The 10788-nt window shown below is 33.0% G+C and overlaps 1 long non-coding RNA gene across 1 annotated transcript in view; it reads right to left on the bottom strand.

Moving 5' to 3' along the window:
• Positions 1-642: 642 nt before the first annotated feature.
• LOC111061104 overlaps positions 643-10788 on the bottom strand; it is a 12499-nt gene continuing 2353 nt past the window's right edge. The window contains exons 2-3 of the long non-coding RNA XR_005573959.1: positions 10701-10788; positions 643-5592 (exon numbers count right to left, since the gene is read on the bottom strand). The exon at positions 10701-10788 is cut by the window's right edge and continues 79 nt beyond it. This is a non-coding gene — a long non-coding RNA (uncharacterized LOC111061104). The remainder of the gene's footprint in view (positions 5593-10700) is intronic.

Here is a 10788-nt window from a genome sequence, read left to right as displayed (position 1 = left end):
GATCGATGTAGACCAGGCCACAATATCAATGCTCAGACCAGACCATTGTATAGAGCTTTTCGGAATCTAGCGCGAGAGAACCAGAAGAGATCTAGGTGCCCGGACAAACTATTGTAGCTTCTCTGAATTCTGTTGAGAGGAGAATTGTAATTTCTAAGTGTTCTGGAACGAGGAACCAGAAAAGAAAATTCAGATCGACGAGCCACAGGTGAGATATAATATTCATTTTAGATAGCAAGTATGATGAATCAATTCATTATTTAAGAGATCAAAAAGAAAAATAAGTGCTCTAACATCACGCCTAACTTTTAATGATGTAATATGGAATAAAGTTCTCAGTGACTCTGTTGGGGAATCAAACGGACAAAAACGATTAAATTTCTTATAGAACATGATTCTCAAAAACTTATTTTGAAGCCGTTCTAGAACATTTATTCTATCCATATGATATGGATTCCATATCTCTGAGGCATATTCTAGCAAGCTTCTCACTAGTGACTTATAAATCAGAATCAAAGGCTCTACATCACTAAAGGGCGAACAGGTCCTCAGAATAAACCCCATTTGTTGGTTGGCCCTAGCAGCTATTGAATCAATGTGCGAATTGAAGGAAAAATCTGAAGAAAAATTCACTCCATTTGGACTGTAGTAAGAATTTGAGAAGGGACATTTTTGGGCATAAGCCTGTTTACCTTCTCACATAAGTGTGATAATTGTACATGACTGGATAAATAAATGAACTAATACAATAATTGGTGATAATTTGTTTTTCCAATGACTTTATAGGCCCACAGTGAGAAAGAAACAATGAAGAAAGATGAATCAAGTTTATAATGGAATTCCTGAATTATCTTATTCATGACAAGGAATTGACAAAACAAAATGGATAACAGAATGATAGTGACTAAGAATGGCACATATGAAAGAAAAATGGAAGAAAGTCAATAGAATTTCGCAGGGAAACAGCGAATTTGTAAATAGTGTTGTCATTCCAACGAATTAATTCATAAAAGTAGTAGAATTGTCAACGGAATCAGCATGCCTTTCATATTTTTAGAATAGAAATGTCCAAAAAGGTGCCTCTACTTTCTAAGATGATATTGGAAAGATTTAGGCTACTCCCACAGCCGGTCGGGCTGAATTGCTTAGGGCTGATGTAGGATAAAAACATTAATAAAATTAATCAATTACCTCAGTAATCAATGACACATAGTCGGAAGACTCATGCTCTATAATAAATTGTTAGATTGAATACCACGCAATGAAAAATGATGAATTGAAAATTTGAAAATATTTCTCCTTTCCCAACCAAAATGTAAATACATTAAGTTACATTCATCTGTTGATGAAGTGACGAATTGTTATACAATATCAATTATTGATATGGAGTGAAAAATGAAAAATTGTGTGATGATGATAGTAATGAGAAATAGTAAATAAAGGATATGATTTATAAAATAGAATTATAGTACCCTTTGAAATGAATAAATTTATAGATTAAGAATACAAATTATAAGAACTAGTTTCAGTGTTCACATCAGTATGAAGAAAGAAAGTGGAAGAAAGTAACCCTGAATTTATACATTTTAAAAAAGATATGATGGTTATGAGAAATTCATAAAAAATAATTATGTAAATGAGAATTTACATAGGAGGTTCAATAATATTTTTGAGGTCAAAAAAAAAAAACTTGCAAGATACAGTTGCTAGGTAGGTATTGAATAAATATAGAATGTATGTTCTTCAAATTCATCCAATAAAAAATGTTGTTCAACATTCGAGTAACCAAAGAAATACATGAGTAAGATATTACAATATTATACATACAGGAGATTTCAGTTGAGCCGTTCTGGAATAAAATATGGTCTTATAAATTGTATAATATAGGTATGTAAAACATTATCTATGCTATAACATGACAATAGTTGTTATTTTCAAAATATGTCTATCCACATCCGATCAAATGATCATCCATATCTCAAAGATCTCAAAGACTCTAGAGTTCTATAGTGAGGTGCACGTTATAATGGGAGTGTTTGATTAGCAATGGTATTGCTATCCTTGTCTATCTTCAAACAAAGCGGATAGCGCTATCTCTTTCTCTCCTTGTTCTGTTGCCAGATCGTCTTTTGACAATGTAGAATTAATAATTGATCAACAAAATAATAATTCCACCTCAATTATGATAATTCATTATGAAATTATTGAAAAATATGATCTCTTGCTCAATAGAATATAATTGGATATAATTATTATTCAACGAAAATCCTAAATAAATGCTGCAAATCACCCCGAAGACTTCTGCTACTGCAGACATTGACAACAGGGTTAACAGCTAGATGGAAATAAATGAATAATAAAATGCATTCTCTATTTAATTCCATCTATAATTGGATATTTTAAACAAGAATGGACCATTAATATTGCATTAGTAAACCTGTATCAGCTACCATCTATAAAAGGCATTGACAAGACAGAGGATCGGCAACGTTGATCTCCTATCTTTCTCCACTGCCATTACAACGTGAACCTTACTGTAGTCCAATGACTCTCAAAGACTCCAATTAAAGTCCCAGTCTCGAAGACTTCATTCATACTCGCCAAGAATATTATACAAACCCACACACACACACACACACACACCACACACACACACACACACACACACACACACACACACACACACACACACACACACACACACACACACACACACCACACACACACACACACACACACACACACACACACACACACACACACACACACGTGAAAACCTCTGGGGTTACAACAAGTTGGTGAACAAGATAGTACGAGATGGTCTTCCATACATTTTTTTTTTTTAATGACTACCTTGCTTACTCAAATATGTGATATTTACAGTAGGCTATGGTATGACAGTTTAACAGTCGATTAGGAAATTTAATAAATATATCAACATACACAGATATATGTGGATAATGTCAATAACATAACAAACATCAATTGACTGAATAGATAATTCGAAGTTCCAATATAAAATGATTTAGAAACTAGTTTGCATGTATCATAGCTATACAAACATAACAAATAGAGGGGGCACCTGCGTTAGTTATTTTCCATAAAATATAACATTAAAATAATATCACAGCATACTCTCCAAGTTTATTCTTATCTTTTAGAAGCTCTTCATCATAAAATACCTTTCTTCACTTTGAAAACATTTGGTAATAAATCTTTATTGATGTTACAAGAAATTAGGTTATTGTTTTCATCTTTCTTAGTGGAATTCAAATCCAAAATGGAATAGCAACTTCATTGAATTATCAGTTTTTTCAATTATTATTGAACGAAGATCCCAATTAAATGCTGTGAATCACCCCGAAGACTTCTGCTACTGCAAATATTGACAACATGGTCAACAGCTAGATGGAAAATTTGATGAGCGCTACTATAAAAGCTGTATAGTATAGGTAGTCAATATTTTTCAGTATCAGAAGTTTTTAGGGTGATTTACAGCATTCAAATGGGATTTTCGTTTGATAATGATTATCCATTAATCAGCATTAAACAAATGCAGCTTCCAGTTTATTTTATTAAGACAAAGCTCATGATTGGCAAAAATTGTGATCAATGGTCTTGAATAAGAGATTGAAATTCATTGCATTGCAAATCTTATTCAAAAACATAAGAGTGGAGGACTACAAAATTATTTCTGAATAAATTAGAAAACAACCTATTGAATTGAATTATGATGTATTTAAAAAATATCTCCATCACACAAAAAATACTGTAGAAGGTATGGGTAATTGAAGAAGAACCTACTCGTGATGAAAAAGTTTACAACATTATAATTAGCTTTAATAACATCTCCGGTAATATCTTGAAAACACCAAGCAAACTATTTAAATGTTCAGCCTTCTGAATGAAAAATGGAATGTATCATACACTTCTCTATCCATCTTGTCTACTAAATGACATCCAATTGAAATTCTAGAATAATATTTTTGAAATTTATACAGTACCTATTATAAGTTTACAAATAAACGAACACTTTGTCCATCCCTTTGATATCTCCAACATTCAAGAGAGATTATGGATTGACAAACACTGTTGCGATTGACATTGATTTGAAATTAATTGAATTAAAAATTTTTATTGTACAGAAAAATGCAATCCACATTACAGTCGGTACTCACATCTCAGAAACAATACAGCAACACACAAATCTCATCTCGAATGTAAAGAAGATTTTCAAATAGAACATTTCCACGACATTCGAATGCTGATCAAGTGTAGAGATGGAGATGTTTGGAAATGTCCACTGACTGTGGGAATCCAGCATTCAAGGTGTGCTAACAGGTTGAAGTCAATCAAGAACAGTGTTTGACTTGTGTCAGTATCAGCTGACTGGGCAGCATCGATGTTACTTCGATGTATCAATGTATCGATATATCGATGTTACTTCGATATATCGATATATTGAAGTTACTTTGATGTATCATTTATCGATGTTACTTTGATGTATAAATGTATTGAAGTATCGGAGTTACTTCGATGTATCGATGAATCGATGATGCATCAATGTTACCTTAGACCAGATATAGAATAGACATGGCCCATTGTATATTCACTCTCAAAGTCAATGAAGTCAGCATCACAATTGCCAAATCGTGACATTAGCATCAGATATAAAACTTTTCTGTAGAGTTTGTTTACATTGATGCCAGTGTATTCTGTATTTCTATAAGGTCTATAGTTTCAATCAAAGACCTTGAAGAGGTATACATCTTTAAGGTCTTTGGTTTCAATATTTTGTTTTGCAGTCATGGTATTATTATGTGTGCCCATCAGTATCAATATTCTCACATTCGAAAAAACTTATTCAATAGCTGATTAAAAATAATCAAATGAACTAAATGCTGAAGAAATCATAATATTTTTGATTGTAAAAAATTATTTTTCATCAGATTATCAAACCGGAACTGGATGAATTAAATCATATGGAATACAAATTCAAACGTGAACTGAGTTTGTTAACATTTAAAACAGGTGACATCAGGTACTGGTGGATGAGAATACTGCGTGAGGTCTACTGTTCCCAGAACTACTAGTAAAGTGGACCTCACCATAGCTACAGCTTGCAGTGGCAAGTCTTGCACCAGTATGACATCACGCATCCAATTCATGTTGGCTTCAGAGGTTAGACATTCTAATGTGTCTATTCTGTATCTGGTCTGAGAATGTTACTTCAATGTATCGAAGTTATTTCGATGTATCGATGCTACTTCGATATATGTCGATATATCGAATTTATTTCGATGTATCAAAGCTATTTCGATGTATCGAAGTTACTTCGATGTATCGAAGTTACTTTGATGTATCGAAGCTACTTCGATATATCGAAGTTACTTCGATGTATCGACGTTACTTCGATATATATCGATGTATCGAAGTATCGATGCTACTTATGAGAACAGCTGACATGTTGAAGTGATGTATGTGGTGGTCTATGGCAGAACCTGAGCAGCAGCAGACAGAAAAGAAGGCAGTGCATATGAGATGTCCTGTGATGCGCCTGGCCTCCGTGCTGCATTGCTGCCGGAAATTCACCTGCAACAGAGTAATGCTCTATGCAAATCACCATCATCTCTGTGTCTCTGCACCTTTTCCAACTGTATTCGAGAAAGTATTTATTGTAATTGAGAGTAGTAATTTATATTGAGAAAAACGTCAGATGTAAATGAGAATAATCAATTGTATTTGAGAATAGTGAATGTTATTTGAGAAAGTATCATTTCAATTTTTGAGAACATTCGAATTGAAATCGAGAAGTTGTCAGTTGTAATTTGAAAATGATTTTAATGAACCAGTACTTCCAGTAGTTATATTTTTCATAACTGTACTCATATAAAATAATATGATAATATATTTAATATCCCAATAAAACGTTTAGTTTTTGAATATAACATTATTTTCAAGCTCGAAAATCCATTGAAGAGTTTCCGAATTGTTTGATCAAGAGATTCAATTGATTGATGATAAAGTTCAATTGCGCAGAAAACATAGAGAATTTGATCTTCATCAAGTGCAATGTTCCAAAAAAATGTTTGTAGACAAAAGTCGCGTTGCCAATACATACATAGAAATGATAATCATTCGTGTACAGTACAGGGGAAATACTTTTACCATTGAAAATATTAATTTTACCTGATGCAAAGCCAATGATAGTAATTGGAATACTGTGTACGTAGTGCAAACAGTATTCTTTCCTGCTCAAATCAAACCTGTACTGTAGGCTACAGAAGAGTCACGACATGTCAATTGGAGAATTTTCTCATTTTCAATTGATATCTTCTCATTTATATTATTTGACGATTTCGCAAATACAATCCATTATTTTCAATTACATGTGATGACTTCCCAAAATACAATTGACTATTCTCATCTACATCTGACATTCTCTCAATTACAAGTGATTATTCTCAAAAACAATTGATACTTTCTCAAATTAACTTGATACCTTCTCAAATAAAATTGAAAAAGGTGTAGATGTGATCAAAATTCTCTATGATGTTCCATGGAAAATCACTTTCATCTCAGACCTATTTAAAATGACAGCTTCTCTGATTGGTTCTCGTGAAATTGATCAGGAGTATAATTTAACCGGCTTTTGTGCAACTGGCACATAGAAAGTTTTTATGGCCGGTTTCCGAGCTCGGGAGTTAGCTAAGTTCTAGACTTTAAACAGCTGGAGTCAGAAAATTGGCTTTCCGAAACGGGGTGTAGTCGTAGTTCAATGATAATCTCAATTTTTACATTTCTATAATTGGATAGTTTTTTCCTGATGAAATGATTCCCAAATAATCCAAAATGACTGAAAATTTACATTATTTTCTCTTTATTTTATTTTGTGTTCAATTTCTAGTTTTCGAAATTTAATTCGGAAATGGACTACGGCTACGCCCCGTTTTGGAAAGCCAATTTATGACTCCAGCTGTTTAGAATCTAGAACTTAGCTAAATCCCGAACTCGGAAACTGGCCCCAAATCCTCTATGTGCCGGTTGCACAAAAGCCGGTAAAATTCAATCCGATTAATTTCACGTGAGCCAATCAGAGAATCCGACATTTTCAACAGGTCTTCTCTGATTGGTCCTCATTAAAACATATTTGTCAATGATTAAATATTTTTACCAAATGATTGAAACTCAAATTCAAGCTGGAACTTGATGTTGAGAATGATTTTGTGTATGTATAAGGTTGGTTAGGTATATATACCTGGGAGATATACTTTGAACATGGCTCTCCCTCGATGATTGATTGAGTACTTTATTTATGTAGATTACAATATATACTGGCTTATACACTTATATACAATAGCTTACAATAGAGCAAATTATAGATGAATTTACTAATATAGACTAAGAAAATAATTATTGAACTGTATATGATATGAAAAAAGCAATTGAATATAACAACTATAGATAATATATATTGTTATGCATCTACATAAATTGGCGGTGCTTTGATGACAGAGAGGGTGGATACTCTTTCCTTCACTAATCACTGCCATCACCCAACAGCATTCTCCCTTCTTGTGTGAGCATCCACCATGCTTACTCCAGTACTCCACTCATCTCTTTGTTCATGTGCAGGGGAAACTAGTTTCCCCTCTCCATGTTCAAAGTAATATCTCTCGGACTATAGTTACCATTTGATGAAACTTGAATCCAGCTTGGAACTTAATGTTGAGTTTGAGTATGCTTTCTACCTGATACAACTTAACCTCAATAATATTGTTTTGATAATTGATGAATCTTTTAATAATAATGATAATATTTTTATTATAAATATAATAATGTATTGTTTGATAATTAATAAATATTTTCAAATATTTAATAAATTAATAAATATATGGTGAATGTGAACAGCTGCGTCAAAGAAATTATCTCAAAAACATCTGTTTAGATAAAACATAGTTTTGAAACTTCGTTTTCCTGAGCAAGTTTAGGCCTACACGTGGCGGATTATTAATTTTTCAGCTAGAACAGTTTTTTGAGACAAAGTGCTAAATAAACGTCTACAGGTTCATCAATGCTGTATCGGCAATATGAAAACGCATGCAGTTAAATGTCTTTGAATAAGGTGTTGATATTACATAAACTAAATATTATCTCTTCCATTCCATCTAATTAAAATTTCAAAATATTATTCGAGCCCTGATAGAATGACTGACTCACTGTAGTTAGTCGAAAATTTTATATTGGAATGAGGGGTATTTTGGCAAGCTGAGCAAAAAATAGCAAAAAAGCACCAGTTTCATTTATCTTCAAATGAAAAATGAGTTCTGTGGTTTGTCAAAACTCCCTCTGAAAGGGAAACTACTCACTTTATTCCATCTTTTAGTAAAATAGCAATGATATCAATTCATCTATCATCTTCTATACTATAATAAAGGAAAGAACTGGATTACAGACGTTTTCAGGTGTAAAGTATAAGAAAATTATGTTTGACGCATAATCACGTCTGAACTACTGGACTGATTAACTTGAAATTTTGCATATAGATCTTGCTTAACCGAGGATGGTTATAGACCTATTTTAAATTCTTCAGATTGATTACATAAAGTTTTCAGTTGTCAAGTTTCAAAATAGACCCTTGCGAAGCATGGGTTACCTGCTAGTTTGTCAATATTTGAAAACACTTCTTTTCTTGGCGTATTGAGTTATATCATAGCCACCTCTAATACAAGGCCCCGGCCTACGATATTGCAACGTCGCAGCGCAGGCCTAGAATCTAATACATGATTGGTGAAAAAATCAGCTGGTATTTTTAAAAATCTTTTTCACCAATCATGTACCGTATTAGATTGTAGGCCTACGCTGTGACGTTGCAATATCGTAGGCCGGGGCCTTGTATTAGAGGTGGCTATGGTTATATATGCATTTCACTCCTGAGGAGGAGCTTTATTGGCCTGTTGATGAAGGGGCTGAAAAGAAGATAAAATCAGCTGTGCTCTTAGAATTAAGTTTGTTTTTTGATAATTCTTCAAATTATATTTTTAAGAATATTTCTAGTTTAGCTATAAATATCGGGGCACCGAGCTTCGTTCGTTATTTTTATTTATGATAAACATAATACAATTCTCTGAAATGATCGTGTTCATATTTCACAGCTATATGTTATCTTATGAATTTCGGGGATGCGTATTTTGATTTTTCACATACTTACTCGCCCTCACTCACTTTTTTACTATCCACAGCTGTTCCAGCCAAGGATGAAATATCCTTTTAATATCGTTCAGCGAGTTTTCCCAAGGATGAGACCTAGTGCAATCGAATTTTTAAATCATAAACCTACCATGTTCCAAATTTCGTGAAAAATCGTTGTCGAGATCCGTTGAACATAAATAACTAGATATAAAAAACCAGATATTAAATACAGAAATTGCTCGCTTAATTAATATATCGGATGAAGATGCTGAGATGTAGATAAGATCAGCTGTGAATATTGTTAGTTTAGTTATGAAATGTGAAATGTGAGAGATGTGAAATATTTATTTAGATGTGAAATATTTCTTCTATGTTTAGTTTTGAAGCATCTAAATTGAAATCTACTTGAGGCTAAAAATTTGTGAATGGAGAACTACAAAGCTTAACCTATTTCGGACTATCCTATTATATTCAGCAAGCAATTCTAATATATCTTTATATTTTTATATCTGGTTATATGGTTATTTATGTTCAAAGGATCTCGAAAAACGGCTCTAACGATTTTCGAAATTTGGAATATAGTAGGTTATGATATCAGAATTCGATTGCACTAGGTCACATCCTTGAGAAAACTCGCTGAAGGACATGAAAAGGATAATTCATCCTTGGAAAAACAGATGATGATTTTGTCGTCTGTCGATAACAGAAGATGCGTGTGCCTGTATGGGAGATCAGCTATGTAATCAACTAGCTTACCGTATCTCGCGAGAAATCCAGAAAATTAATTGACTCGATCAAAATACATTAGTCTGATTGTTGACATGAGATGGTATGTGTATCATGATATTCAAAGTCTTCTTCTTCTTCTTCTTACAAACAAGGATTAGGCTTTAACCTGTTCCGACTCACATCTAGCCAATATTCAAATAAACAAAAAAATCCTATTATTGCCAACGCTTGCGTGGTCTGCCAACATCTCTTTTGCCTACTGGCTGATAATTAAAATATTAATTAAGATATTCAAAGTTATCATTATTTTACAGTTCTAAGTGATTAGGGAGTGTTATTTGTTTTTCAATTTGGTATGTAAACAAACTAAATTAGTACATTTAATGTTTTCAAATATTTGGACTGAAAACTTCACCTAAATTCAAGTGTATGGAACATAACCTACTTTTTGGAATATTTATAGTGTATAAATCAAATTAGGGGAAGAAACAGTTTCGGCTGTGCCGTTAGTCCTTCCCCAATCATTTTAAAGAATTGAGTTATGTTATCAATAAATAAATAACGAGCAAGCTCAGTGCCTTGATATTGTGTTATCTAAAATTGGGAGATGAATAGCCAAGGTTACCTTATTTTTCCTCCCCCTATCATGTTGATGATGTATATTAGTATACATTAATGAATGAATAAAGGTATAAATGAAAAACAAAGTTGAATTAAAGCATGTAAATTGACGTTGAGCATAAGTTTTTGTGATTGAATGAGTTTGATTTGGTAGTTACCATTGAGAACATGCACGTTGATGCTCTTAGATGGGCGTTGGACGGGTTGCACTGGTAGCGGCCAGAGTCGGTCGGTCTGGCGCGCTGA

The sequence above is a fragment of the Nilaparvata lugens genome, unplaced genomic scaffold (assembly GCF_014356525.2).
Source record: "Nilaparvata lugens isolate BPH unplaced genomic scaffold, ASM1435652v1 scaffold6076, whole genome shotgun sequence".
NCBI classification, from domain to species: Eukaryota; Metazoa; Arthropoda; class Insecta; order Hemiptera; family Delphacidae; genus Nilaparvata; species Nilaparvata lugens.
Note: the sequence above shows the minus strand (reverse complement) of the source record. Positions and strands in the feature narration are given on the sequence as shown.